The sequence below is a fragment of the Pungitius pungitius genome, unplaced genomic scaffold, assembly GCF_949316345.1.
Source record: "Pungitius pungitius unplaced genomic scaffold, fPunPun2.1 scaffold_28, whole genome shotgun sequence".
Lineage (NCBI taxonomy): Eukaryota > Metazoa > Chordata > Actinopteri > Perciformes > Gasterosteidae > Pungitius > Pungitius pungitius.
This window is the reverse complement of record NW_026909895.1, coordinates 149,567-173,464: the sequence shown is the minus strand read 5'-3', so window position 1 is coordinate 173,464 and position 23,898 is coordinate 149,567. Positions and strand designations below refer to the sequence as shown.

At 44.5% G+C, this 23,898-nt stretch overlaps 48 non-coding genes and 2 pseudogenes across 48 annotated transcripts; all 50 read right to left on the bottom strand.

The window, feature by feature from the left end:
* Positions 1–142: 142 nt before the first annotated feature.
* Positions 143–261, bottom strand: LOC134122134 (5S ribosomal RNA). The gene has a single exon (XR_009953675.1). It is a non-coding gene; the product is annotated as a 5S ribosomal RNA (ribosomal RNA).
* Positions 262–605: 344 nt separating this feature from the next.
* Positions 606–724, bottom strand: LOC134122446 (5S ribosomal RNA). Its single transcript, XR_009953974.1, has one exon. It is a non-coding gene; the product is annotated as a 5S ribosomal RNA (ribosomal RNA).
* A 339-nt stretch (positions 725–1,063) lies between these two features.
* Positions 1,064–1,182, bottom strand: LOC134122361 (5S ribosomal RNA). The gene has a single exon (XR_009953901.1). It is a non-coding gene; the product is annotated as a 5S ribosomal RNA (ribosomal RNA).
* A 344-nt stretch (positions 1,183–1,526) lies between these two features.
* On the bottom strand, positions 1,527–1,645 carry LOC134122445 (5S ribosomal RNA). The gene has a single exon (XR_009953973.1). It is a non-coding gene; the product is annotated as a 5S ribosomal RNA (ribosomal RNA).
* Positions 1,646–1,984: 339 nt separating this feature from the next.
* LOC134121662 (5S ribosomal RNA) lies at positions 1,985–2,103 on the bottom strand. The gene has a single exon (XR_009953203.1). It is a non-coding gene; the product is annotated as a 5S ribosomal RNA (ribosomal RNA).
* Positions 2,104–2,447: 344 nt separating this feature from the next.
* On the bottom strand, positions 2,448–2,566 carry LOC134122133 (5S ribosomal RNA). Its single transcript, XR_009953674.1, has one exon. It is a non-coding gene; the product is annotated as a 5S ribosomal RNA (ribosomal RNA).
* A 344-nt stretch (positions 2,567–2,910) lies between these two features.
* Positions 2,911–3,029, bottom strand: LOC134121618 (5S ribosomal RNA). Its single transcript, XR_009953159.1, has one exon. It is a non-coding gene; the product is annotated as a 5S ribosomal RNA (ribosomal RNA).
* Positions 3,030–3,368: 339 nt separating this feature from the next.
* Positions 3,369–3,487, bottom strand: LOC134122444 (5S ribosomal RNA). The gene has a single exon (XR_009953972.1). It is a non-coding gene; the product is annotated as a 5S ribosomal RNA (ribosomal RNA).
* A 346-nt stretch (positions 3,488–3,833) lies between these two features.
* LOC134122443 (5S ribosomal RNA) lies at positions 3,834–3,952 on the bottom strand. The gene has a single exon (XR_009953971.1). It is a non-coding gene; the product is annotated as a 5S ribosomal RNA (ribosomal RNA).
* Positions 3,953–4,291: 339 nt separating this feature from the next.
* Positions 4,292–4,410, bottom strand: LOC134121661 (5S ribosomal RNA). The gene has a single exon (XR_009953202.1). It is a non-coding gene; the product is annotated as a 5S ribosomal RNA (ribosomal RNA).
* A 344-nt stretch (positions 4,411–4,754) lies between these two features.
* On the bottom strand, positions 4,755–4,873 carry LOC134122132 (5S ribosomal RNA). Its single transcript, XR_009953673.1, has one exon. It is a non-coding gene; the product is annotated as a 5S ribosomal RNA (ribosomal RNA).
* A 344-nt stretch (positions 4,874–5,217) lies between these two features.
* LOC134121617 (5S ribosomal RNA) lies at positions 5,218–5,336 on the bottom strand. Its single transcript, XR_009953158.1, has one exon. It is a non-coding gene; the product is annotated as a 5S ribosomal RNA (ribosomal RNA).
* Positions 5,337–5,675: 339 nt separating this feature from the next.
* Positions 5,676–5,794, bottom strand: LOC134122442 (5S ribosomal RNA). Its single transcript, XR_009953970.1, has one exon. It is a non-coding gene; the product is annotated as a 5S ribosomal RNA (ribosomal RNA).
* Positions 5,795–6,588: 794 nt separating this feature from the next.
* LOC134121660 (5S ribosomal RNA) lies at positions 6,589–6,707 on the bottom strand. The gene has a single exon (XR_009953201.1). It is a non-coding gene; the product is annotated as a 5S ribosomal RNA (ribosomal RNA).
* A 344-nt stretch (positions 6,708–7,051) lies between these two features.
* LOC134122441 (5S ribosomal RNA) lies at positions 7,052–7,170 on the bottom strand. The gene has a single exon (XR_009953969.1). It is a non-coding gene; the product is annotated as a 5S ribosomal RNA (ribosomal RNA).
* Positions 7,171–7,509: 339 nt separating this feature from the next.
* On the bottom strand, positions 7,510–7,628 carry LOC134121659 (5S ribosomal RNA). Its single transcript, XR_009953200.1, has one exon. It is a non-coding gene; the product is annotated as a 5S ribosomal RNA (ribosomal RNA).
* Positions 7,629–7,972: 344 nt separating this feature from the next.
* On the bottom strand, positions 7,973–8,091 carry LOC134122131 (5S ribosomal RNA). The gene has a single exon (XR_009953672.1). It is a non-coding gene; the product is annotated as a 5S ribosomal RNA (ribosomal RNA).
* Positions 8,092–8,435: 344 nt separating this feature from the next.
* Positions 8,436–8,554, bottom strand: LOC134121658 (5S ribosomal RNA). Its single transcript, XR_009953199.1, has one exon. It is a non-coding gene; the product is annotated as a 5S ribosomal RNA (ribosomal RNA).
* Positions 8,555–8,898: 344 nt separating this feature from the next.
* LOC134121614 (5S ribosomal RNA) lies at positions 8,899–9,017 on the bottom strand. The gene has a single exon (XR_009953155.1). It is a non-coding gene; the product is annotated as a 5S ribosomal RNA (ribosomal RNA).
* Positions 9,018–9,356: 339 nt separating this feature from the next.
* On the bottom strand, positions 9,357–9,475 carry LOC134122415 (5S ribosomal RNA; annotated as a pseudogene).
* Positions 9,476–9,873: 398 nt separating this feature from the next.
* On the bottom strand, positions 9,874–9,992 carry LOC134122383 (5S ribosomal RNA). Its single transcript, XR_009953923.1, has one exon. It is a non-coding gene; the product is annotated as a 5S ribosomal RNA (ribosomal RNA).
* A 394-nt stretch (positions 9,993–10,386) lies between these two features.
* LOC134122440 (5S ribosomal RNA) lies at positions 10,387–10,505 on the bottom strand. The gene has a single exon (XR_009953968.1). It is a non-coding gene; the product is annotated as a 5S ribosomal RNA (ribosomal RNA).
* A 339-nt stretch (positions 10,506–10,844) lies between these two features.
* Positions 10,845–10,963, bottom strand: LOC134122439 (5S ribosomal RNA). The gene has a single exon (XR_009953967.1). It is a non-coding gene; the product is annotated as a 5S ribosomal RNA (ribosomal RNA).
* Positions 10,964–11,302: 339 nt separating this feature from the next.
* LOC134121656 (5S ribosomal RNA) lies at positions 11,303–11,421 on the bottom strand. The gene has a single exon (XR_009953197.1). It is a non-coding gene; the product is annotated as a 5S ribosomal RNA (ribosomal RNA).
* Positions 11,422–11,765: 344 nt separating this feature from the next.
* LOC134122130 (5S ribosomal RNA) lies at positions 11,766–11,884 on the bottom strand. The gene has a single exon (XR_009953671.1). It is a non-coding gene; the product is annotated as a 5S ribosomal RNA (ribosomal RNA).
* A 344-nt stretch (positions 11,885–12,228) lies between these two features.
* LOC134121655 (5S ribosomal RNA) lies at positions 12,229–12,347 on the bottom strand. Its single transcript, XR_009953196.1, has one exon. It is a non-coding gene; the product is annotated as a 5S ribosomal RNA (ribosomal RNA).
* A 344-nt stretch (positions 12,348–12,691) lies between these two features.
* On the bottom strand, positions 12,692–12,810 carry LOC134122438 (5S ribosomal RNA). Its single transcript, XR_009953966.1, has one exon. It is a non-coding gene; the product is annotated as a 5S ribosomal RNA (ribosomal RNA).
* A 339-nt stretch (positions 12,811–13,149) lies between these two features.
* LOC134122414 (5S ribosomal RNA) lies at positions 13,150–13,268 on the bottom strand (annotated as a pseudogene).
* A 398-nt stretch (positions 13,269–13,666) lies between these two features.
* LOC134122382 (5S ribosomal RNA) lies at positions 13,667–13,785 on the bottom strand. Its single transcript, XR_009953922.1, has one exon. It is a non-coding gene; the product is annotated as a 5S ribosomal RNA (ribosomal RNA).
* A 394-nt stretch (positions 13,786–14,179) lies between these two features.
* Positions 14,180–14,298, bottom strand: LOC134122436 (5S ribosomal RNA). Its single transcript, XR_009953964.1, has one exon. It is a non-coding gene; the product is annotated as a 5S ribosomal RNA (ribosomal RNA).
* A 339-nt stretch (positions 14,299–14,637) lies between these two features.
* LOC134122435 (5S ribosomal RNA) lies at positions 14,638–14,756 on the bottom strand. Its single transcript, XR_009953963.1, has one exon. It is a non-coding gene; the product is annotated as a 5S ribosomal RNA (ribosomal RNA).
* Positions 14,757–15,095: 339 nt separating this feature from the next.
* LOC134122299 (5S ribosomal RNA) lies at positions 15,096–15,214 on the bottom strand. Its single transcript, XR_009953839.1, has one exon. It is a non-coding gene; the product is annotated as a 5S ribosomal RNA (ribosomal RNA).
* Positions 15,215–15,558: 344 nt separating this feature from the next.
* LOC134122434 (5S ribosomal RNA) lies at positions 15,559–15,677 on the bottom strand. The gene has a single exon (XR_009953962.1). It is a non-coding gene; the product is annotated as a 5S ribosomal RNA (ribosomal RNA).
* Positions 15,678–16,016: 339 nt separating this feature from the next.
* Positions 16,017–16,135, bottom strand: LOC134122389 (5S ribosomal RNA). Its single transcript, XR_009953929.1, has one exon. It is a non-coding gene; the product is annotated as a 5S ribosomal RNA (ribosomal RNA).
* A 344-nt stretch (positions 16,136–16,479) lies between these two features.
* LOC134122433 (5S ribosomal RNA) lies at positions 16,480–16,598 on the bottom strand. The gene has a single exon (XR_009953961.1). It is a non-coding gene; the product is annotated as a 5S ribosomal RNA (ribosomal RNA).
* A 339-nt stretch (positions 16,599–16,937) lies between these two features.
* On the bottom strand, positions 16,938–17,056 carry LOC134122432 (5S ribosomal RNA). The gene has a single exon (XR_009953960.1). It is a non-coding gene; the product is annotated as a 5S ribosomal RNA (ribosomal RNA).
* Positions 17,057–17,401: 345 nt separating this feature from the next.
* On the bottom strand, positions 17,402–17,520 carry LOC134121470 (5S ribosomal RNA). Its single transcript, XR_009953011.1, has one exon. It is a non-coding gene; the product is annotated as a 5S ribosomal RNA (ribosomal RNA).
* A 339-nt stretch (positions 17,521–17,859) lies between these two features.
* Positions 17,860–17,978, bottom strand: LOC134122129 (5S ribosomal RNA). The gene has a single exon (XR_009953670.1). It is a non-coding gene; the product is annotated as a 5S ribosomal RNA (ribosomal RNA).
* A 345-nt stretch (positions 17,979–18,323) lies between these two features.
* LOC134121469 (5S ribosomal RNA) lies at positions 18,324–18,442 on the bottom strand. The gene has a single exon (XR_009953010.1). It is a non-coding gene; the product is annotated as a 5S ribosomal RNA (ribosomal RNA).
* Positions 18,443–18,781: 339 nt separating this feature from the next.
* On the bottom strand, positions 18,782–18,900 carry LOC134121593 (5S ribosomal RNA). The gene has a single exon (XR_009953134.1). It is a non-coding gene; the product is annotated as a 5S ribosomal RNA (ribosomal RNA).
* A 398-nt stretch (positions 18,901–19,298) lies between these two features.
* LOC134122431 (5S ribosomal RNA) lies at positions 19,299–19,417 on the bottom strand. The gene has a single exon (XR_009953959.1). It is a non-coding gene; the product is annotated as a 5S ribosomal RNA (ribosomal RNA).
* A 339-nt stretch (positions 19,418–19,756) lies between these two features.
* On the bottom strand, positions 19,757–19,875 carry LOC134122298 (5S ribosomal RNA). The gene has a single exon (XR_009953838.1). It is a non-coding gene; the product is annotated as a 5S ribosomal RNA (ribosomal RNA).
* A 344-nt stretch (positions 19,876–20,219) lies between these two features.
* LOC134122430 (5S ribosomal RNA) lies at positions 20,220–20,338 on the bottom strand. Its single transcript, XR_009953958.1, has one exon. It is a non-coding gene; the product is annotated as a 5S ribosomal RNA (ribosomal RNA).
* Positions 20,339–20,677: 339 nt separating this feature from the next.
* Positions 20,678–20,796, bottom strand: LOC134122388 (5S ribosomal RNA). The gene has a single exon (XR_009953928.1). It is a non-coding gene; the product is annotated as a 5S ribosomal RNA (ribosomal RNA).
* Positions 20,797–21,140: 344 nt separating this feature from the next.
* Positions 21,141–21,259, bottom strand: LOC134122429 (5S ribosomal RNA). The gene has a single exon (XR_009953957.1). It is a non-coding gene; the product is annotated as a 5S ribosomal RNA (ribosomal RNA).
* A 339-nt stretch (positions 21,260–21,598) lies between these two features.
* On the bottom strand, positions 21,599–21,717 carry LOC134122428 (5S ribosomal RNA). Its single transcript, XR_009953956.1, has one exon. It is a non-coding gene; the product is annotated as a 5S ribosomal RNA (ribosomal RNA).
* A 345-nt stretch (positions 21,718–22,062) lies between these two features.
* On the bottom strand, positions 22,063–22,181 carry LOC134121467 (5S ribosomal RNA). Its single transcript, XR_009953008.1, has one exon. It is a non-coding gene; the product is annotated as a 5S ribosomal RNA (ribosomal RNA).
* A 339-nt stretch (positions 22,182–22,520) lies between these two features.
* On the bottom strand, positions 22,521–22,639 carry LOC134122128 (5S ribosomal RNA). Its single transcript, XR_009953669.1, has one exon. It is a non-coding gene; the product is annotated as a 5S ribosomal RNA (ribosomal RNA).
* A 345-nt stretch (positions 22,640–22,984) lies between these two features.
* On the bottom strand, positions 22,985–23,103 carry LOC134121466 (5S ribosomal RNA). Its single transcript, XR_009953007.1, has one exon. It is a non-coding gene; the product is annotated as a 5S ribosomal RNA (ribosomal RNA).
* A 339-nt stretch (positions 23,104–23,442) lies between these two features.
* On the bottom strand, positions 23,443–23,561 carry LOC134121592 (5S ribosomal RNA). The gene has a single exon (XR_009953133.1). It is a non-coding gene; the product is annotated as a 5S ribosomal RNA (ribosomal RNA).
* Between the last annotated feature and the right edge of the window lie 337 nt (positions 23,562–23,898).

Below are 23,898 nucleotides of genomic sequence, written 5' to 3'. Positions count from 1 at the left end.
TCGTAAATGTTGACCAACACTAATTTAGCAATCATGAAACGGAATGATTTTGGATAATATTGTCTAATTTCCTTTCATATCCAACGTTAAAACAGGTGTACAATCTGCGGCGCTCGGCGGCTTTCGGAGAGAGAAGTGAAAAAGCTTACGGCACCTGGGATTCCCAGGCGGTCTTCCATCCAGGTACTAACCAGGCCCTGCTCTGCTTAGCTTCCGAGAACAGACGAGATCGGGCGGAACCAGAGAGGTATGGACGTAAGCTGCTTTTCATCTTTTTCCTAATCCTTTAAAACGTGTCAAAGATAATCAGAAGTTTCTTTTTCTAAAATTGAAGCAGTTCTTAGCATTGGCAAGAGAGGTTCCTAAAGCCTGAAGGTAACTTTACTTTTCTTCACTGGCAATTCTAACATGTTGGGTTAGCACCTGTATTTCAACGGCTAAATTACAAACAACAGTATGCCAATCGTAAATGTTGACCAACACTAATTTAGCAATCATGAAACGGAATCATTTTGGATAATATTGTCTAATTTCCTTTCATATCCAACGTTAAAACAGGTGTACAATCTGCGGCGCTCGGCGGCTTTCGGAGAGAGAAGTGAAAAAGCTTACGGCACCTGGGATTCCCAGGCGGTCTTCCATCCAGGTACTAACCAGGCCCTGCTCTGCTTAGCTTCCGAGATCAGACGAGATCGGGCGGAACCAGAGAGGTATGGCCGTAAGCTGCTTTTTATCTTTTTCCTAATCCTTTATAATGCGTCAATGAATTATGACACGCCAGCCGTTGGCATCTTTGTGTGGGTTAAATAAGGGTATGCAAAGAAGGCTGTGACATCCCATGCCGAAAATTGGATGGACTAGAGAAGACCCGCCCAGGAGTCCCAGCCAATCGGTGAATGGCCATTGCAGTCCCCGCCACCTCAAATGGCCTGACGATGGTATGGACGTAAGCCACCTTTCATCTTCTTCCTATTGCATCTCTTCTACAATGTGAAATTTTTTTTACAATTGTGTAGGTGTACAATCTACGGCGCTGGGCGGCTTTCAGAGAGAGAAGTGAAAAAGCTTACGGCACCTGGGATTCCCAGGCGGTCTTCCATCCAGGTACTAACCAGGCCCTGCTCTGCTTAGGTTCCGAGATCAGACGAGATCGGGCGGAACCAGAGAGGTATGGACGTAAGCTGCTTTTCATCTTTTTCCTAATCCTTTAAAACGTGTCAAAGATAATCAGAAGTTTCTTTTTCTAAAATTGAAGCAGTTCTTAGCATTGGCAAGAGAGGTTCCTAAAGCCTGAAGGTAACTTTACTTTTCTTCACTGGCAATTCTAACATGTTGGGTTAGCACCTGTATTTCAACGGCTAAATTACAAACAACAGTATGCCAATCGTAAATGTTGACCAACACTAATTTAGCAATCATGAAACGGAATCATTTTGGATAATATTGTCTAATTTCCTTTCATATCCAACGTTAAAACAGGTGTACAATCTGCGGCGCTCGGCGGCTTTCGGAGAGAGAAGTGAAAAAGCTTACGGCACCTGGGATTCCCAGGCGGTCTTCCATCCAGGTACTAACCAGGCCCTGCTCTGCTTAGCTTCCGAGATCAGACGAGATCGGGCGGAACCAGAGAGGTATGGCCGTAAGCTGCTTTTTATCTTTTTCCTAATCCTTTATAATGCGTCAATGAATTATGACACGCCTGCCGTTGGCATCTTTGTGTGGGTTAAATAAGGGTATGCAAAGAAGGCTGTGACATCCCATGCCGAAAATTGGATGGACTAGAGAAGACCCGCCCAGGGGTCCCAGCCAATCGGTGAATGGCCATTGCAGTCCCCGCCACCTCAAATGGCCTGACGATGGTACGGACGTAAGCCACCTTTCATCTTCTTCCTATTGCATCTCTTCTACAATGTGAAATTTTTTTTACAATTGTGTAGGTGTACAATTTACGGCGCTGGGCGGCTTTCGGAGAGAGAAGTGAAAAAGCTTACGGCACCTGGGATTCCCAGGCGGTCTTCCATCCAGGTACTAACCAGGCCCTGCTCTGCTTAGCTTCCGAGATCAGACGAGATCGGGCGGAACCAGAGAGGTATGGACGTAAGCTGCTTTTCATCTTTTTCCTAATCCTTTAAAACGTGTCAAAGATAATCAGAAGTTTCTTTTTCTAAAATTGAAGCAGTTCTTAGCATTGGCAAGAGAGGTTCCTAAAGCCTGAAGGTAACTTTACTTTTCTTCACTGGCAATTCTAACATGTTGGGTTAGCACCTGTATTTCAACGGCTAAATTACAAACAACAGTATGCCAATCGTAAATGTTGACCAACACTAATTTAGCAATCATGAAACGGAATGATTTTGGATAATATTGTCTAATTTCCTTTCATATCCAACGTTAAAACAGGTGTACAATCTGCGGCGCTCGGCGGCTTTCGGAGAGAGAAGTGAAAAAGCTTACGGCACCTGGGATTCCCAGGCGGTCTTCCATCCAGGTACTAACCAGGCCCTGCTCTGCTTAGCTTCCGAGAACAGACGAGATCGGGCGGAACCAGAGAGGTATGGACGTAAGCTGCTTTTCATCTTTTTCCTAATCCTTTAAAACGTGTCAAAGATAATCAGAAGTTTCTTTTTCTAAAATTGAAGCAGTTCTTAGCATTGGCAAGAGAGGTTCCTAAAGGCTGAAGGTAACTTTACTTTTCTTCACTGGCAATTCTAACATGTTGGGTTAGCACCTGTATTTCAACGGCTAAATTACAAACAACAGTATGCCAATGGTAAATGTTGACCAACACTAATTTAGCAATCATGAAACGGAATCATTTTGGATAATATTGTCTAATTTCCTTTCATATCCAACGTTAAAACAGGTGTACAATCTGCGGCGCTCGGCGGCTTTCGGAGAGAGAAGTGAAAAAGCTTACGGCACCTGGGATACCCAGGCGGTCTTCCATCCAGGTACTAACCAGGCCCTGCTCTGCTTAGCTTCCGAGATCAGACGAGATCGGGCGGAACCAGAGAGGTATGGCCGTAAGCTGCTTTTTATCTTTTTCCTAATCCTTTATAATGCGTCAATGAATTATGACACGCCTGCCGTTGGCATCTTTGTGTGGGTTAAATAAGGGTATGCAAAGAAGGCTGTGACATCCCATGCCGAAAATTGGATGGACTAGAGAAGACCCGCCCAGGAGTCCCAGCCAATCGGTGAATGGCCATTGCAGTCCCCGCCACCTCAAATGGCCTGACGATGGTATGGACGTAAGCCACCTTTCATCTTCTTCCTATTGCATCTCTTCTACAATGTGATAAACTTTTTACAATTGTGTAGGTGTACAAGCTACGGCGCTGGGCGGCTTTCAGAGAGAGAAGTGAAAAAGCTTACGGCACCTGGGATTCCCAGGCGGTCTTCCATCCAGGTACTAACCAGGCCCTGCTCTGCTTAGCTTCCGAGATCAGACGAGATCGGGCGGAACCAGAGAGGTATGGCCGTAAGCTGCTTTTTATCTTTTTCCTAATCCTTTATAATGCGTCAAAGATAATCAGAAGAGTTTCTTTTTCTAAAATTGAAGCAGTTCTTAGCATTGGCAAGAGAGGTTCCTAAAGCCTGAAGGTAACTTTACTTTTCTTCACTGGCAATTCTAACATGTTGGGTTAGCACCTGTATTTCAACGGCTAAATTACAAACAACAGTATGCCAATCGTAAATGTTGACCAACACTAATTTAGCAATCATGAAACGGAATCATTTTGGATAATATTGTCTAATTTCCTTTCATATCCAACGTTAAAACAGGTGTACAATCTGCGGCGCTCGGCGGCTTTCGGAGAGAGAAGTGAAAAAGCTTACGGCACCTGGGATTCCCAGGCGGTCTTCCATCCAGGTACTAACCAGGCCCTGCTCTGCTTAGCTTCCGAGATCAGACGAGATCGGGCGGAACCAGAGAGGTATGGCCGTAAGCTGCTTTTTATCTTTTTCCTAATCCTTTATAATGCGTCAATGAATTATGACACGCCTGCCGTTGGCATCTTTGTGTGGGTTAAATAAGGGTATGCAAAGAAGGCTGTGACATCCCATGCCGAAAATTGGATGGACTAGAGAAGACCCGCCCAGGGGTCCCAGCCAATCGGTGAATGGCCATTGCAGTCCCCGCCACCTCAAATGGCCTGACGATGGTACGGACGTAAGCCACCTTTCATCTTCTTCCTATTGCATCTCTTCTACAATGTGAAATTTTTTTTACAATTGTGTAGGTGTACAATTTACGGCGCTGGGCGGCTTTCGGAGAGAGAAGTGAAAAAGCTTACGGCACCTGGGATTCCCAGGCGGTCTTCCATCCAGGTACTAACCAGGCCCTGCTCTGCTTAGCTTCCGAGATCAGACGAGATCGGGCGGAACCAGAGAGGTATGGACGTAAGCTGCTTTTCATCTTTTTCCTAATCCTTTAAAACGTGTCAAAGATAATCAGAAGTTTCTTTTTCTAAAATTGAAGCAGTTCTTAGCATTGGCAAGAGAGGTTCCTAAAGCCTGAAGGTAACTTTACTTTTCTTCACTGGCAATTCTAACATGTTGGGTTAGCACCTGTATTTCAACGGCTAAATTACAAACAACAGTATGCCAATCGTAAATGTTGACCAACACTAATTTAGCAATCATGAAACGGAATGATTTTGGATAATATTGTCTAATTTCCTTTCATATCCAACGTTAAAACAGGTGTACAATCTGCGGCGCTCGGCGGCTTTCGGAGAGAGAAGTGAAAAAGCTTACGGCACCTGGGATTCCCAGGCGGTCTTCCATCCAGGTACTAACCAGGCCCTGCTCTGCTTAGCTTCCGAGAACAGACGAGATCGGGCGGAACCAGAGAGGTATGGACGTAAGCTGCTTTTCATCTTTTTCCTAATCCTTTAAAACGTGTCAAAGATAATCAGAAGTTTCTTTTTCTAAAATTGAAGCAGTTCTTAGCATTGGCAAGAGAGGTTCCTAAAGCCTGAAGGTAACTTTACTTTTCTTCACTGGCAATTCTAACATGTTGGGTTAGCACCTGTATTTCAACGGCTAAATTACAAACAACAGTATGCCAATGGTAAATGTTGACCAACACTAATTTAGCAATCATGAAACGGAATCATTTTGGATAATATTGTCTAATTTCCTTTCATATCCAACGTTAAAACAGGTGTACAATCTGCGGCGCTCGGCGGCTTTCGGAGAGAGAAGTGAAAAAGCTTACGGCACCTGGGATACCCAGGCGGTCTTCCATCCAGGTACTAACCAGGCCCTGCTCTGCTTAGCTTCCGAGATCAGACGAGATCGGGCGGAACCAGAGAGGTATGGCCGTAAGCTGCTTTTTATCTTTTTCCTAATCCTTTATAATGCGTCAATGAATTATGACACGCCTGCCGTTGGCATCTTTGTGTGGGTTAAATAAGGGTATGCAAAGAAGGCTGTGACATCCCATGCCGAAAATTGGATGGACTAGAGAAGACCCGCCCAGGAGTCCCAGCCAATCGGTGAATGGCCATTGCAGTCCCCGCCACCTCAAATGGCCTGACGATGGTATGGACGTAAGCCACCTTTCATCTTCTTCCTATTGCATCTCTTCTACAATGTGATAAACTTTTTACAATTGTGTAGGTGTACAAGCTACGGCGCTGGGCGGCTTTCAGAGAGAGAAGTGAAAAAGCTTACGGCACCTGGGATTCCCAGGCGGTCTTCCATCCAGGTACTAACCAGGCCCTGCTCTGCTTAGCTTCCGAGATCAGACGAGATCGGGCGGAACCAGAGAGGTATGGCCGTAAGCTGCTTTTTATCTTTTTCCTAATCCTTTATAATGCGTCAAAGATAATCAGAAGAGTTTCTTTTTCTAAAATTGAAGCAGTTCTTAGGATTGGCAAGAGAGGTTTCTAAAACCTGAAGGTAACTTTACTTTTCTTCACTGGCAATTCTAACATGTTGGGTTAGCACCTGTATTTCAACGGCTAAATTACAAACAAAAGTATGCCAATTGTTAAATGTTGATCAACACTAATTTAGCAACCATGAAACGGAATCATTTTGGATAATATTGTCTAATTGCCTTTCATATCCAACGTTAAAACAACACTAAACATGCATCTCTTCAACAATGTGATATACTTTTTGTAATTTGTAGGTGTTCCCAGGCGGTCTTCCATCCAGGTACTAACCAGGCCCTGCTCTGCTTAGCTTCCGAGATCAGACGAGATCGGGCGGAACCAGAGAGGTATGGCCGTAAGCTGCTTTTTATCTTTTTCCTAATCCTTTATAATGCGTCAATGAATTATGACACGCCTGCCGTTGGCATCTTTGTGTGGGTTAAATAAGGGTATGCAAAGAAGGCTGTGACATCCCATGCCGAAAATTGGATGGACTAGAGAAGACCCGCCCAGGAGTCCCAGCCAATCGGTGAATGGCCATTGCAGTCCCCGCCACCTCAAATGGCCTGACGATGGTATGGACGTAAGCCACCTTTCATCTTCTTCCTATTGCATCTCTTCTACAATGTGATAAACTTTTTACAATTGTGTAGGTGTACAAGCTACGGCGCTGGGCGGCTTTCAGAGAGAGAAGTGAAAAAGCTTACGGCACCTGGGATTCCCAGGCGGTCTTCCATCCAGGTACTAACCAGGCCCTGCTCTGCTTAGCTTCCGAGATCAGACGAGATCGGGCGGAACCAGAGAGGTATGGACGTAAGCTGCTTTTCATCTTTTTCCTAATCCTTTAAAACGTGTCAAAGATAATCAGAAGTTTCTTTTTCTAAAATTGAAGCAGTTCTTAGCATTGGCAAGAGAGGTTCCTAAAGCCTGAAGGTAACTTTACTTTTCTTCACTGGCAATTCTAACATGTTGGGTTAGCACCTGTATTTCAACGGCTAAATTACAAACAACAGTATGCCAATCGTAAATGTTGACCAACACTAATTTAGCAATCATGAAACGAAATCATTTTGGATAATATTGTCTAATTTCCTTTCATATCCAACGTTAAAACAGGTGTACAATCTGCGGCGCTCGGCGGCTTTCGGAGAGAGAAGTGAAAAAGCTTACGGCACCTGGGATTCCCAGGCGGTCTTCCATCCAGGTACTAACCAGGCCCTGCTCTGCTTAGCTTCCGAGATCAGACGAGATCGGGCGGAACCAGAGAGGTATGGCCGTAAGCTGCTTTTTATCTTTTTCCTAATCCTTTATAATGCGTCAATGAATTATGACACGCCTGCCGTTGGCATCTTTGTGTGGGTTAAATAAGGGTATGCAAAGAAGGCTGTGACATCCCATGCCGAAAATTGGATGGACTAGAGAAGACCCGCCCAGGGGTCCCAGCCAATCGGTGAATGGCCATTGCAGTCCCCGCCACCTCAAATGGCCTGACGATGGTACGGACGTAAGCCACCTTTCATCTTCTTCCTATTGCATCTCTTCTACAATGTGAAATTTTTTTTACAATTGTGTAGGTGTACAATTTACGGCGCTGGGCGGCTTTCGGAGAGAGAAGTGAAAAAGCTTACGGCACCTGGGATTCCCAGGCGGTCTTCCATCCAGGTACTAACCAGGCCCTGCTCTGCTTAGCTTCCGAGATCAGACGAGATCGGGCGGAACCAGAGAGGTATGGACGTAAGCTGCTTTTCATCTTTTTCCTAATCCTTTAAAACGTGTCAAAGATAATCAGAAGTTTCTTTTTCTAAAATTGAAGCAGTTCTTAGCATTGGCAAGAGAGGTTCCTAAAGCCTGAAGGTAACTTTACTTTTCTTCACTGGCAATTCTAACATGTTGGGTTAGCACCTGTATTTCAACGGCTAAATTACAAACAACAGTATGCCAATCGTAAATGTTGACCAACACTAATTTAGCAATCATGAAACGGAATGATTTTGGATAATATTGTCTAATTTCCTTTCATATCCAACGTTAAAACAGGTGTACAATCTGCGGCGCTCGGCGGCTTTCGGAGAGAGAAGTGAAAAAGCTTACGGCACCTGGGATTCCCAGGCGGTCTTCCATCCAGGTACTAACCAGGCCCTGCTCTGCTTAGCTTCCGAGAACAGACGAGATCGGGCGGAACCAGAGAGGTATGGACGTAAGCTGCTTTTCATCTTTTTCCTAATCCTTTAAAACGTGTCAAAGATAATCAGAAGTTTCTTTTTCTAAAATTGAAGCAGTTCTTAGCATTGGCAAGAGAGGTTCCTAAAGCCTGAAGGTAACTTTACTTTTCTTCACTGGCAATTCTAACATGTTGGGTTAGCACCTGTATTTCAACGGCTAAATTACAAACAACAGTATGCCAATCGTAAATGTTGACCAACACTAATTTAGCAATCATGAAACGGAATCATTTTGGATAATATTGTCTAATTTCCTTTCATATCCAACGTTAAAACAGGTGTACAATCTGCGGCGCTCGGCGGCTTTCGGAGAGAGAAGTGAAAAAGCTTACGGCACCTGGGATTCCCAGGCGGTCTTCCATCCAGGTACTAACCAGGCCCTGCTCTGCTTAGCTTCCGAGATCAGACGAGATCGGGCGGAACCAGAGAGGTATGGACGTAAGCTGCTTTTCATCTTTTTCCTAATCCTTTAAAACGTGTCAAAGATAATCAGAAGTTTCTTTTTCTAAAATTGAAGCAGTTCTTAGCATTGGCAAGAGAGGTTCCTAAAGCCTGAAGGTAACTTTACTTTTCTTCACTGGCAATTCTAACATGTTGGGTTAGCACCTGTATTTCAACGGCTAAATTACAAACAACAGTATGCCAATCGTAAATGTTGACCAACACTAATTTAGCAATCATGAAACGGAATCATTTTGGATAATATTGTCTAATTTCCTTTCATATCCAACGTTAAAACAGGTGTACAATCTGCGGCGCTCGGCGGCTTTCGGAGAGAGAAGTGAAAAAGCTTATGGCACCTGGGATTCCCAGGCGGTCTTCCATCCAGGTACTAACCAGGCCCTGCTCTGCTTAGCTTCCGAGATCAGACGAGATCGGGCGGAACCAGAGAGGTATGGCCGTAAGCTGCTTTTTATCTTTTTCCTAATCCTTTATAATGCGTCAATGAATTATGACACGCCTGCCGTTGGCATCTTTGTGTGGGTTAAATAAGGGTATGCAAAGAAGGCTGTGACATCCCATGCCGAAAATTGGATGGACTAGAGAAGACCCGCCCAGGAGTCCCAGCCAATCGGTGAATGGCCATTGCAGTCCCCGCCACCTCAAATGGCCTGACGATGGTATGGACGTAAGCCACCTTTCATCTTCTTCCTATTGCATCTCTTCTACAATGTGATAAACTTTTTACAATTGTGTAGGTGTACAAGCTACGGCGCTGGGCGGCTTTCAGAGAGAGAAGTGAAAAAGCTTACGGCACCTGGGATTCCCAGGCGGTCTTTCATCCAGGTACTAACCAGGCGCTGCTCTGCTTAGCTTCCGAGATCAGACGAGATCGGGCGGAACCAGAGAGGTATGGCCGTAAGCTGCTTTTTATCTTTTTCCTAATCCTTTATAATGCGTCAAAGATAATCAGAAGAGTTTCTTTTTCTAAAATTGAAGCAGTTCTTAGGATTGGCAAGAGAGGTTTCTAAAACCTGAAGGTAACTTTACTTTTCTTCACTGGCAATTCTAACATGTTGGGTTAGCACCTGTATTTCAACGGCTAAATTACAAACAAAAGTATGCCAATTGTTAAATGTTGATCAACACTAATTTAGCAACCATGAAACGGAATCATTTTGGATAATATTGTCTAATTGCCTTTCATATCCAACGTTAAAACAACACTAAACATGCATCTCTTCAACAATGTGATATACTTTTTGTAATTTGTAGGTGTACAATCTGCGGCGCTCGGCGGCTTTCGGTGAGAGAAGTGAAAAAGCTTACGGCACCTGGGATTCCCAGGCGGTCTTCCATCCAGGTACTAACCAGGCCCCGCTCTGCTTAGCTTCTGAGATCAGACGAGATCGGGCGGAACCAGAGAGGTATGGCTGTAAGCTGCTTTTTATCTTTTTCCTAATCCTTTAAAACGTGTCAAAGATAATCAGAAGTTTCTTTTTCTAAAATTGAAGCAGTTCTTAGCATTGGCAAGAGAGGTTCCTAAAACCTGAAGGTAACTTTACTTTTCTTCACTGGTAAATCTAACATGTTTGGTTAGCACCTGTATTTCAACGGCTAAATTACAAACAATAGTATGCCAATCGTAAAATGTTGATCAACACCAATTTAGCAATCATGAAACGGAATCATTTTGGATAATATTGTCTAATTTCCTTTCATATCCAACGTTAAAACAACACTAAACATGCATCTCTTCAACAATGTGATATACTTTTTGTAATTTGTAGGTGTACAATCTGCGGCGCTCTGCAGCTTTCAGAGAGAAGTGAAAAAGCTTACGGCACCTGGGATTCCCAGGCGGTCTTCCATCCAGGTACTAACCAGGCCCTGCTCTGCTTAGCTTCCGAGATCAGACGAGATCGGGCGGAACCAGAGAGGTATGGCCGTAAGCTGCTTTTTATCTTTTTCCTAATCCTTTATAATGCGTCAATGAATTATGACACGCCAGCCGTTGGCATCTTTGTGTGGGTTAAATAAGGGTATGCAAAGAAGGCTGTGACATCCCATGCCGAAAATTGGATGGACTAGAGAAGACCCGCCCAGGAGTCCCAGCCAATCGGTGAATGGCCATTGCAGTCCCCGCCACCTCAAATGGCCTGACGATGGTATGGACGTAAGCCACCTTTCATCTTCTTCCTATTGCATCTCTTCTACAATGTGAATTTTTTTTTACAATTGTGTAGGTGTACAATTTACGGCGCTGGGCGGCTTTCAGAGAGAGAAGTGAAAAAGCTTACGGCACCTGGGATTCCCAGGCGGTCTTCCATCCAGGTACTAACCAGGCCCTGCTCTGCTTAGCTTCCGAGATCAGACGAGATCGGGCGGAACCAGAGAGGTATGGCCGTAAGCTGCTTTTTATCTTTTTCCTAATCCTTTATAATGCGTCAATGAATTATGACACGCCAGCCGTTGGCATCTTTGTGTGGGTTAAATAAGGGTATGCAAAGAAGGCTGTGACATCCCAAGCCGAAAATTGGATGGACTAGAGAAGACCCGCCCAGGAGTCCCAGCCAATCGGTGAATGGCCATTGCAGTCCCCGCCACCTCAAATGGCCTGACGATGGTATGGACGTAAGCCACCTTTCATCTTCTTCCTATTGCATCTCTTCTACAATGTGAAATTTTTTTTACAATTGTGTAGGTGTACAATTTACGGCGCTGGGCGGCTTTCGGAGAGAGAAGTGAAAAAGCTTACGGCACCTGGGATTCCCAGGCGGTCTTCCATCCAGGTACTAACCAGGCCCTGCTCTGCTTAGCTTCCGAGATCAGACGAGATCGGGCGGAACCAGAGAGGTATGGACGTAAGCTGCTTTTCATCTTTTTCCTAATCCTTTAAAACGTGTCAAAGATAATCAGAAGTTTCTTTTTCTAAAATTGAAGCAGTTCTTAGCATTGGCAAGAGAGGTTCCTAAAGCCTGAAGGTAACTTTACTTTTCTTCACTGGCAATTCTAACATGTTGGGTTAGCACCTGTATTTCAACGGCTAAATTACAAACAACAGTATGCCAATCGTAAATGTTGACCAACACTAATTTAGCAATCATGAAACGGAATGATTTTGGATAATATTGTCTAATTTCCTTTCATATCCAACGTTAAAACAGGTGTACAATCTGCGGCGCTCGGCGGCTTTCGGAGAGAGAAGTGAAAAAGCTTACGGCACCTGGGATTCCCAGGCGGTCTTCCATCCAGGTACTAACCAGGCCCTGCTCTGCTTAGCTTCCGAGAACAGACGAGATCGGGCGGAACCAGAGAGGTATGGACGTAAGCTGCTTTTCATCTTTTTCCTAATCCTTTAAAACGTGTCAAAGATAATCAGAAGTTTCTTTTTCTAAAATTGAAGCAGTTCTTAGCATTGGCAAGAGAGGTTCCTAAAGCCTGAAGGTAACTTTACTTTTCTTCACTGGCAATTCTAACATGTTGGGTTAGCACCTGTATTTCAACGGCTAAATTACAAACAACAGTATGCCAATCGTAAATGTTGACCAACACTAATTTAGCAATCATGAAACGGAATCATTTTGGATAATATTGTCTAATTTCCTTTCATATCCAACGTTAAAACAGGTGTACAATCTGCGGCGCTCGGCGGCTTTCGGAGAGAGAAGTGAAAAAGCTTACGGCACCTGGGATTCCCAGGCGGTCTTCCATCCAGGTACTAACCAGGCCCTGCTCTGCTTAGCTTCCGAGATCAGACGAGATCGGGCGGAACCAGAGAGGTATGGACGTAAGCTGCTTTTCATCTTTTTCCTAATCCTTTAAAACGTGTCAAAGATAATCAGAAGTTTCTTTTTCTAAAATTGAAGCAGTTCTTAGCATTGGCAAGAGAGGTTCCTAAAGCCTGAAGGTAACTTTACTTTTCTTCACTGGCAATTCTAACATGTTGGGTTAGCACCTGTATTTCAACGGCTAAATTACAAACAACAGTATGCCAATCGTAAATGTTGACCAACACTAATTTAGCAATCATGAAACGGAATCATTTTGGATAATATTGTCTAATTTCCTTTCATATCCAACGTTAAAACAGGTGTACAATCTGCGGCGCTCGGCGGCTTTCGGAGAGAGAAGTGAAAAAGCTTACGGCACCTGGGATTCCCAGGCGGTCTTCCATCCAGGTACTAACCAGGCCCTGCTCTGCTTAGCTTCCGAGATCAGACGAGATCGGGCGGAACCAGAGAGGTATGGCCGTAAGCTGCTTTTTATCTTTTTCCTAATCCTTTATAATGCGTCAATGAATTATGACACGCCTGCCGTTGGCATCTTTGTGTGGGTTAAATAAGGGTATGCAAAGAAGGCTGTGACATCCCATGCCGAAAATTGGATGGACTAGAGAAGACCCGCCCAGGAGTCCCAGCCAATCGGTGAATGGCCATTGCAGTCCCCGCCACCTCAAATGGCCTGACGATGGTATGGACGTAAGCCACCTTTCATCTTCTTCCTATTGCATCTCTTCTACAATGTGATAAACTTTTTACAATTGTGTAGGTGTACAAGCTACGGCGCTGGGCGGCTTTCAGAGAGAGAAGTGAAAAAGCTTACGGCACCTGGGATTCCCAGGCGGTCTTTCATCCAGGTACTAACCAGGCGCTGCTCTGCTTAGCTTCCGAGATCAGACGAGATCGGGCGGAACCAGAGAGGTATGGCCGTAAGCTGCTTTTTATCTTTTTCCTAATCCTTTATAATGCGTCAAAGATAATCAGAAGAGTTTCTTTTTCTAAAATTGAAGCAGTTCTTAGGATTGGCAAGAGAGGTTTCTAAAACCTGAAGGTAACTTTACTTTTCTTCACTGGCAATTCTAACATGTTGGGTTAGCACCTGTATTTCAACGGCTAAATTACAAACAAAAGTATGCCAATTGTTAAATGTTGATCAACACTAATTTAGCAACCATGAAACGGAATCATTTTGGATAATATTGTCTAATTGCCTTTCATATCCAACGTTAAAACAACACTAAACATGCATCTCTTCAACAATGTGATATACTTTTTGTAATTTGTAGGTGTACAATCTGCGGCGCTCGGCGGCTTTCGGTGAGAGAAGTGAAAAAGCTTACGGCACCTGGGATTCCCAGGCGGTCTTCCATCCAGGTACTAACCAGGCCCCGCTCTGCTTAGCTTCTGAGATCAGACGAGATCGGGCGGAACCAGAGAGGTATGGCTGTAAGCTGCTTTTTATCTTTTTCCTAATCCTTTAAAACGTGTCAAAGATAATCAGAAGTTTCTTTTTCTAAAATTGAAGCAGTTCTTAGCATTGGCAAGAGAGGTTCCTAAAACCTGAAGGTAACTTTACTTTTCTTCACTGGTAAATCTAACATGTTTGGTTAGCACCTGTATTTCAACGGCTAAATTACAAACAATAGTATGCCAATCGTAAAATGTTGATCAACACCAATTTAGCAATCATGAAACGGAATCATTTTGGATAATATTGTCTAATTTCCTTTCATATCCAACGTTAAAACAACACTAAACATGCATCTCTTCAACAATGTGATATACTTTTTGTAATTTGTAGGTGTACAATCTGCGGCGCTCTGCAGCTTTCAGAGAGAAGTGAAAAAGCTTACGGCACCTGGGATTCCCAGGCGGTCTTCCATCCAGGTACTAACCAGGCCCTGCTCTGCTTAGCTTCCGAGATCAGACGAGATCGGGCGGAACCAGAGAGGTATGGCCGTAAGCTGCTTTTTATCTTTTTCCTAATCCTTTATAATGCGTCAATGAATTATGACACGCCAGCCGTTGGCATCTTTGTGTGGGTTAAATAAGGGTATGCAAAGAAGGCTGTGACATCCCATGCCGAAAATTGGATGGACTAGAGAAGACCCGCCCAGGAGTCCCAGCCAATCGGTGAATGGCCATTGCAGTCCCCGCCACCTCAAATGGCCTGACGATGGTATGGACGTAAGCCACCTTTCATCTTCTTCCTATTGCATCTCTTCTACAATGTGAATTTTTTTTTACAATTGTGTAGGTGTACAATTTACGGCGCTGGGCGGCTTTCAGAGAGAGAAGTGAAAAAGCTTACGGCACCTGGGATTCCCAGGCGGTCTTCCATCCAGGTACTAACCAGGCCCTGCTCTGCTTAGCTTCCGAGATCAGACGAGATCGGGCGGAACCAGAGAGGTATGGCCGTAAGCTGCTTTTTATCTTTTTCCTAATCCTTTATAATGCGTCAATGAATTATGACACGCCAGCCGTTGGCATCTTTGTGTGGGTTAAATAAGGGTATGCAAAGAAGGCTGTGACATCCCAAGCCGAAAATTGGATGGACTAGAGAAGACCCGCCCAGGAGTCCCAGCCAATCGGTGAATGGCCATTGCAGTCCCCGCCACCTCAAATGGCCTGACGATGGTACGGACGTAAGCCACCTTTCATCTTCTTCCTATTGCATCTCTTCTACAATGTGAAATTTTTTTTACAATTGTGTAGGTGTACAATCTACGGCGCTGGGCGGCTTTCAGAGAGAGAAGTGAAAAAGCTTACGGCACCTGGGGTTCCCAGGCGGTCTTCCATCCAGGTACTAACCAGGCCCTGCTCTGCTTAGCTTCCGAGAACAGACGAGATCGGGCGGAACCAGAGAGGTATGGACGTAAGCTGCTTTTCATCTTTTTCCTAATCCTTTAAAACGTGTCAAAGATAATCAGAAGTTTCTTTTTCTAAAATTGAAGCAGTTCTTAGCAATGGCAAGAGAGGTTCCTAAAGCCTGAAGGTAACTTTACTTTTCTTCACTGGCAATTCTAACATGTTGGGTTAGCACCTGTATTTCAACGGCTAAATTACAAACAACAGTATGCCAATCGTAAATGTTGACCAACACTAATTTAGCAATCATGAAACGGAATCATTTTGGATAATATTGTCTAATTTCCTTTCATATCCAACGTTAAAACAGGTGTACAATCTGCGGCGCTCGGCGGCTTTCGGAGAGAGAAGTGAAAAAGCTTACGGCACCTGGGATTCCCAGGCGGTCTTCCATCCAGGTACTAACCAGGCCCTGCTCTGCTTAGCTTCCGAGATCAGACGAGATCGGGCGGAACCAGAGAGGTATGGCCGTAAGCTGCTTTTTATCTTTTTCCTAATCCTTTATAATGCGTCAATGAATTATGACACGCCTGCCGTTGGCATCTTTGTGTGGGTTAAATAAGGGTATGCAAAGAAGGCTGTGACATCCCATGCCGAAAATTGGATGGACTAGAGAAGACCCGCCCAGGAGTCCCAGCAAATCGGTGAATGGCCATTGCAGTCCCCGCCACCTCAAATGGCCTGACGATGGTATGGACGTAAGCCACCTTTCATCTTCTTCCTATTGCATCTCTTCTACAATGTGAATTTTTTTTTACAATTGTGTAGGTGTACAATCTACGGCGCTGGGCGGCTTTCAGAGAGAGAAGTGAAAAAGCTTACGGCACCTGGGATTCCCAGGCGGTCTTCCATCCAGGTACTAACCAGTCCCTGCTCTGCTTAGCTTCCGAGATCAGACGAGATCGGGCGGAACCAGAGAGGTATGGACGTAAGCTGCTTTTAATCTTTTTCCTAATCCTTTAAAACGTGTCAAAGATAATCAGAAGTTTCTTTTTCTAAAATTGAAGCAGTTCTTAGCATTGGCAAGAGAGGTTCCTAAAGCCTGAAGGTAACTTTACTTTTCTTCACTGGCAATTCTAACATGTTGGGTTAGCACCTGTATTTCAACGGCTAAATTACAAACAACAGTATGCCAATCGTAAATGTTGACCAACACTAATTTAGCAATCATGAAACGGAATCATTTTGGATAATATTGTCTAATTTCTTTTCATATCCAACGTTAAAACAGGTGTACAATCTGCGGCGCTCGGCGGCTTTCGGAGAGAGAAGTGAAAAAGCTTACGGCACCTGGGATTCCCAGGCGGTCTTCCATCCAGGTACTAACCAGGCCCTGCTCTGCTTAGCTTCCGAGATCAGACGAGATCGGGCGGAACCAGAGAGGTATGGCCGTAAGCTGCTTTTTATCTTTTTCCTAATCCTTTATAATGCGTCAATGAATTATGACACGCCTGCCGTTGGCATCTTTGTGTGGGTTAAATAAGGGTATGCAAAGAAGGCTGTGACATCCCATGCCGAAAATTGGATGGACTAGAGAAGACCCGCCCAGGAGTCCCAGCCAATCGGTGAATGGCCATTGCAGTCCCCGCCACCTCAAATGGCCTGATGATGGTATGGACGTAAGCCACCTTTCATCTTCTTCCTATTGCATCTCTTCTACAATGTGAATTTTTTTTTACAATTGTGTAGGTGTACAATCTACGGCGCTGGGCGGCTTTCAGAGAGAGAAGTTAAAAAGCTTACGGCACCTGGGATTCCCAGGCGGTCTTCCATCCAGGTACTAACCAGGCCCTGCTCTGCTTAGCTTCCGAGATCAGACGAGATCGGGCGGAACCAGAGAGGTATGGCCGTAAGCTGCTTTTCATCTTTTTCCTAATCCTTTAAAACGTGTCAAAGATAATCAGAAGTTTCTTTTTCTAAAATTGAAGCAGTTCTTAGCATTGGCAAGAGAGGTTCCTAAAACCTAAAGGGAACTTTACTTTTCTTCACTGGTAAATCTAACATGTTTGGTTAGCACCTGTATTTCAACGGCTAAATTACAAACAAAAGTATGCCAATTGTTAAATGTTGATCAACACTAATTTAGCAATCATGAAACGGAATCATTTTGGATAATATTGTCTAATTTCCTTTCATATCCAACGTTAAAACAGGTGTACAATCTGCGGCGCTCGGCGGCTTTCGGAGAGAGAAGTGAAAAAGCTTACGGCACCTGAGATTCCCAGGCGGTCTTCCATCCAGGTACTAACCAGGCCCTGCTCTGCTTAGCTTCCGAGATCAGACGAGATCGGGCGGAACCAGAGAGGTATGGCCGTAAGCTGCTTTTTATCTTTTTCCTAATCCTTTATAATGCGTCAATGAATTATGACACGCCTGCCGTTGGCATCTTTGTGTGGGTTAAATAAGGGTATGCAAAGAAGGCTGTGACATCCCATGCCGAAAATTGGATGGACTAGAGAAGACCCGCCCAGGGGTCCCAGCCAATCGGTGAATGGCCATTGCAGTCCCCGCCACCTCAAATGGCCTGACGATGGTACGGACGTAAGCCACCTTTCATCTTCTTCCTATTGCATCTCTTCTACAATGTGAATTTTTTTTTACAATTGTGTAGGTGTACAATTTACGGCGCTGGGCGGCTTTCAGAGAGAGAAGTGAAAAAGCTTACGGCACCTGGGATTCCCAGGCGGTCTTCCATCCAGGTACTAACCAGGCCCTGCTCTGCTTAGCTTCCGAGAACAGACGAGATCGGGCGGAACCAGAGAGGTATGGACGTAAGCTGCTTTTCATCTTTTTCCTAATCCTTTAAAACGTGTCAAAGATAATCAGAAGTTTCTTTTTCTAAAATTGAAGCAGTTCTTAGCATTGGCAAGAGAGGTTCCTAAAGCCTGAAGGTAACTTTACTTTTCTTCACTGGCAATTCTAACATGTTGGGTTAGCACCTGTATTTCAACGGCTAAATTACAAACAAAAGTATGCCAATTGTTAAATGTTGATCAACACTAATTTAGCAATCATGAAACGGAATCATTTTGGATAATATTGTCTAATTTCCTTTCATATCCAACGTTAAAACAGGTGTACAATCTGCGGCGCTCGGCGGCTTTCGGAGAGAGAAGTGAAAAAGCTTACGGCACCTGAGATTCCCAGGCGGTCTTCCATCCAGGTACTAACCAGGCCCTGCTCTGCTTAGCTTCCGAGATCAGACGAGATCGGGCGGAACCAGAGAGGTATGGCCGTAAGCTGCTTTTTATCTTTTTCCTAATCCTTTATAATGCGTCAATGAATTATGACACGCCTGCCGTTGGCATCTTTGTGTGGGTTAAATAAGGGTATGCAAAGAAGGCTGTGACATCCCATGCCGAAAATTGGATGGACTAGAGAAGACCCGCCCAGGGGTCCCAGCCAATCGGTGAATGGCCATTGCAGTCCCCGCCACCTCAAATGGCCTGACGATGGTACGGACGTAAGCCACCTTTCATCTTCTTCCTATTGCATCTCTTCTACAATGTGAATTTTTTTTTACAATTGTGTAGGTGTACAATTTACGGCGCTGGGCGGCTTTCAGAGAGAGAAGTGAAAAAGCTTACGGCACCTGGGATTCCCAGGCGGTCTTCCATCCAGGTACTAACCAGGCCCTGCTCTGCTTAGCTTCCGAGAACAGACGAGATCGGGCGGAACCAGAGAGGTATGGCCGTAAGCTGCTTTTTATCTTTTTCCTAATCCTTTATAATGCGTCAAAGATAATCAGAAGAGTTTCTTTTTCTAAAATTGAAGCAGTTCTTAGGATTGGCAAGAGAGGTTTCTAAAACCTGAAGGTAACTTTACTTTTCTTCACTGGCAATTCTAACATGTTGGGTTAGCACCTGTATTTCAACGGCTAAATTACAAACAAAAGTATGCCAATTGTTAAATGTTGATCAACACTAATTTAGCAACCATGAAACGGAATCATTTTGGATAATATTGTCTAATTGCCTTTCATATCCAACGTTAAAACAACACTAAACATGCATCTCTTCAACAATGTGATATACTTTTTGTAATTTGTAGGTGTACAATCTGCGGCGCTCGGCGGCTTTCGGTGAGAGAAGTGAAAAAGCTTACGGCACCTGGGATTCCCAGGCGGTCTTCCATCCAGGTACTAACCAGGCCCTGCTCTGCTTAGCTTCCGAGATCAGACGAGATCGGGCGGAACCAGAGAGGTATGGCCGTAAGCTGCTTTTTATCTTTTTCCTAATCCTTTATAATGCGTCAATGAATTATGACACGCCAGCCGTTGGCATCTTTGTGTGGGTTAAATAAGGGTATGCAAAGAAGGCTGTGACATCCCAAGCCGAAAATTGGATGGACTAGAGAAGACCCGCCCAGGAGTCCCAGCCAATCGGTGAATGGCCATTGCAGTCCCCGCCACCTCAAATGGCCTGACGATGGTACGGACGTAAGCCACCTTTCATCTTCTTCCTATTGCATCTCTTCTACAATGTGAAATTTTTTTTACAATTGTGTAGGTGTACAATCTACGGCGCTGGGCGGCTTTCAGAGAGAGAAGTGAAAAAGCTTACGGCACCTGGGGTTCCCAGGCGGTCTTCCATCCAGGTACTAACCAGGCCCTGCTCTGCTTAGCTTCCGAGAACAGACGAGATCGGGCGGAACCAGAGAGGTATGGACGTAAGCTGCTTTTCATCTTTTTCCTAATCCTTTAAAACGTGTCAAAGATAATCAGAAGTTTCTTTTTCTAAAATTGAAGCAGTTCTTAGCATTGGCAAGAGAGGTTCCTAAAGCCTGAAGGTAACTTTACTTTTCTTCACTGGCAATTCTAACATGTTGGGTTAGCACCTGTATTTCAACGGCTAAATTACAAACAACAGTATGCCAATCGTAAATGTTGACCAACACTAATTTAGCAATCATGAAACGGAATCATTTTGGATAATATTGTCTAATTTCCTTTCATATCCAACGTTAAAACAGGTGTACAATCTGCGGCGCTCGGCGGCTTTCGGAGAGAGAAGTGAAAAAGCTTACGGCACCTGGGATTCCCAGGCGGTCTTCCATCCAGGTACTAACCAGGCCCTGCTCTGCTTAGCTTCCGAGATCAGACGAGATCGGGCGGAACCAGAGAGGTATGGCCGTAAGCTGCTTTTTATCTTTTTCCTAATCCTTTATAATGCGTCAATGAATTATGACACGCCTGCCGTTGGCATCTTTGTGTGGGTTAAATAAGGGTATGCAAAGAAGGCTGTGACATCCCATGCCGAAAATTGGATGGACTAGAGAAGACCCGCCCAGGAGTCCCAGCAAATCGGTGAATGGCCATTGCAGTCCCCGCCACCTCAAATGGCCTGACGATGGTATGGACGTAAGCCACCTTTCATCTTCTTCCTATTGCATCTCTTCTACAATGTGAATTTTTTTTTACAATTGTGTAGGTGTACAATCTACGGCGCTGGGCGGCTTTCAGAGAGAGAAGTGAAAAAGCTTACGGCACCTGGGATTCCCAGGCGGTCTTCCATCCAGGTACTAACCAGTCCCTGCTCTGCTTAGCTTCCGAGATCAGACGAGATCGGGCGGAACCAGAGAGGTATGGACGTAAGCTGCTTTTCATCTTTTTCCTAATCCTTTAAAACGTGTCAAAGATAATCAGAAGTTTCTTTTTCTAAAATTGAAGCAGTTCTTAGCATTGGCAAGAGAGGTTCCTAAAGCCTGAAGGTAACTTTACTTTTCTTCACTGGCAATTCTAACATGTTGGGTTAGCACCTGTATTTCAACGGCTAAATTACAAACAACAGTATGCCAATCGTAAATGTTGACCAACACTAATTTAGCAATCATGAAACGGAATCATTTTGGATAATATTGTCTAATTTCTTTTCATATCCAACGTTAAAACAGGTGTACAATCTGCGGCGCTCGGCGGCTTTCGGAGAGAGAAGTGAAAAAGCTTACGGCACCTGGGATTCCCAGGCGGTCTTCCATCCAGGTACTAACCAGGCCCTGCTCTGCTTAGCTTCCGAGATCAGACGAGATCGGGCGGAACCAGAGAGGTATGGCCGTAAGCTGCTTTTTATCTTTTTCCTAATCCTTTATAATGCGTCAATGAATTATGACACGCCTGCCGTTGGCATCTTTGTGTGGGTTAAATAAGGGTATGCAAAGAAGGCTGTGACATCCCATGCCGAAAATTGGATGGACTAGAGAAGACCCGCCCAGGAGTCCCAGCCAATCGGTGAATGGCCATTGCAGTCCCCGCCACCTCAAATGGCCTGATGATGGTATGGACGTAAGCCACCTTTCATCTTCTTCCTATTGCATCTCTTCTACAATGTGAATTTTTTTTTACAATTGTGTAGGTGTACAATCTACGGCGCTGGGCGGCTTTCAGAGAGAGAAGTTAAAAAGCTTACGGCACCTGGGATTCCCAGGCGGTCTTCCATCCAGGTACTAACCAGGCCCTGCTCTGCTTAGCTTCCGAGATCAGACGAGATCGGGCGGAACCAGAGAGGTATGGCCGTAAGCTGCTTTTCATCTTTTTCCTAATCCTTTAAAACGTGTCAAAGATAATCAGAAGTTTCTTTTTCTAAAATTGAAGCAGTTCTTAGCATTGGCAAGAGAGGTTCCTAAAACCTAAAGGGAACTTTACTTTTCTTCACTGGTAAATCTAACATGTTTGGTTAGCACCTGTATTTCAACGGCTAAATTACAAACAAAAGTATGCCAATTGTTAAATGTTGATCAACACTAATTTAGCAATCATGAAACGGAATCATTTTGGATAATATTGTCTAATTTCCTTTCATATCCAACGTTAAAACAGGTGTACAATCTGCAGCGCTCGGCGGCTTTCGGAGAGAGAAGTGAAAAAGCTTACGGCACCTGAGATTCCCAGGCGGTCTTCCATCCAGGTACTAACCAGGCCCTGCTCTGCTTAGCTTCCGAGATCAGACGAGATCGGGCGGAACCAGAGAGGTATGGCCGTAAGCTGCTTTTTATCTTTTTCCTAATCCTTTATAATGCGTCAATGAATTATGACACGCCTGCCGTTGGCATCTTTGTGTGGGTTAAATAAGGGTATGCAAAGAAGGCTGTGACATCCCATGCCGAAAATTGGATGGACTAGAGAAGACCCGCCCAGGGGTCCCAGCCAATCGGTGAATGGCCATTGCAGTCCCCGCCACCTCAAATGGCCTGACGATGGTACGGACGTAAGCCACCTTTCATCTTCTTCCTATTGCATCTCTTCTACAATGTGAATTTTTTTTTACAATTGTGTAGGTGTACAATTTACGGCGCTGGGCGGCTTTCAGAGAGAGAAGTGAAAAAGCTTACGGCACCTGGGATTCCCAGGCGGTCTTCCATCCAGGTACTAACCAGGCCCTGCTCTGCTTAGCTTCCGAGAACAGACGAGATCGGGCGGAACCAGAGAGGTATGGACGTAAGCTGCTTTTCATCTTTTTCCTAATCCTTTAAAACGTGTCAAAGATAATCAGAAGTTTCTTTTTCTAAAATTGAAGCAGTTCTTAGCATTGGCAAGAGAGGTTCCTAAAGCCTGAAGGTAACTTTACTTTTCTTCACTGGCAATTCTAACATGTTGGGTTAGCACCTGTATTTCAACGGCTAAATTACAAACAAAAGTATGCCAATTGTTAAATGTTGATCAACACTAATTTAGCAATCATGAAACGGAATCATTTTGGATAATATTGTCTAATTTCCTTTCATATCCAACGTTAAAACAGGTGTACAATCTGCGGCGCTCGGCGGCTTTCGGAGAGAGAAGTGAAAAAGCTTACGGCACCTGAGATTCCCAGGCGGTCTTCCATCCAGGTACTAACCAGGCCCTGCTCTGCTTAGCTTCCGAGATCAGACGAGATCGGGCGGAACCAGAGAGGTATGGCCGTAAGCTGCTTTTTATCTTTTTCCTAATCCTTTATAATGCGTCAATGAATTATGACACGCCTGCCGTTGGCATCTTTGTGTGGGTTAAATAAGGGTATGCAAAGAAGGCTGTGACATCCCATGCCGAAAATTGGATGGACTAGAGAAGACCCGCCCAGGGGTCCCAGCCAATCGGTGAATGGCCATTGCAGTCCCCGCCACCTCAAATGGCCTGACGATGGTACGGACGTAAGCCACCTTTCATCTTCTTCCTATTGCATCTCTTCTACAATGTGAATTTTTTTTTACAATTGTGTAGGTGTACAATTTACGGCGCTGGGCGGCTTTCAGAGAGAGAAGTGAAAAAGCTTACGGCACCTGGGATTCCCAGGCGGTCTTCCATCCAGGTACTAACCAGGCCCTGCTCTGCTTAGCTTCCGAGAACAGACGAGATCGGGCGGAACCAGAGAGGTATGGCCGTAAGCTGCTTTTTATCTTTTTCCTAGTCCTTTATAATGCGTCAAAGATAATCAGAAGAGTTTCTTTTTCTAAAATTGAAGCAGTTCTTAGGATTGGCAAGAGAGGTTTCTAAAACCTGAAGGTAACTTTACTTTTCTTCACTGGCAATTCTAACATGTTGGGTTAGCACCTGTATTTCAACGGCTAAATTACAAACAAAAGTATGCCAATTGTTAAATGTTGATCAACACTAATTTAGCAACCATGAAACGGAATCATTTTGGATAATATTGTCTAATTGCCTTTCATATCCAACGTTAAAACAACACTAAACATGCATCTCTTCAACAATGTGATATACTT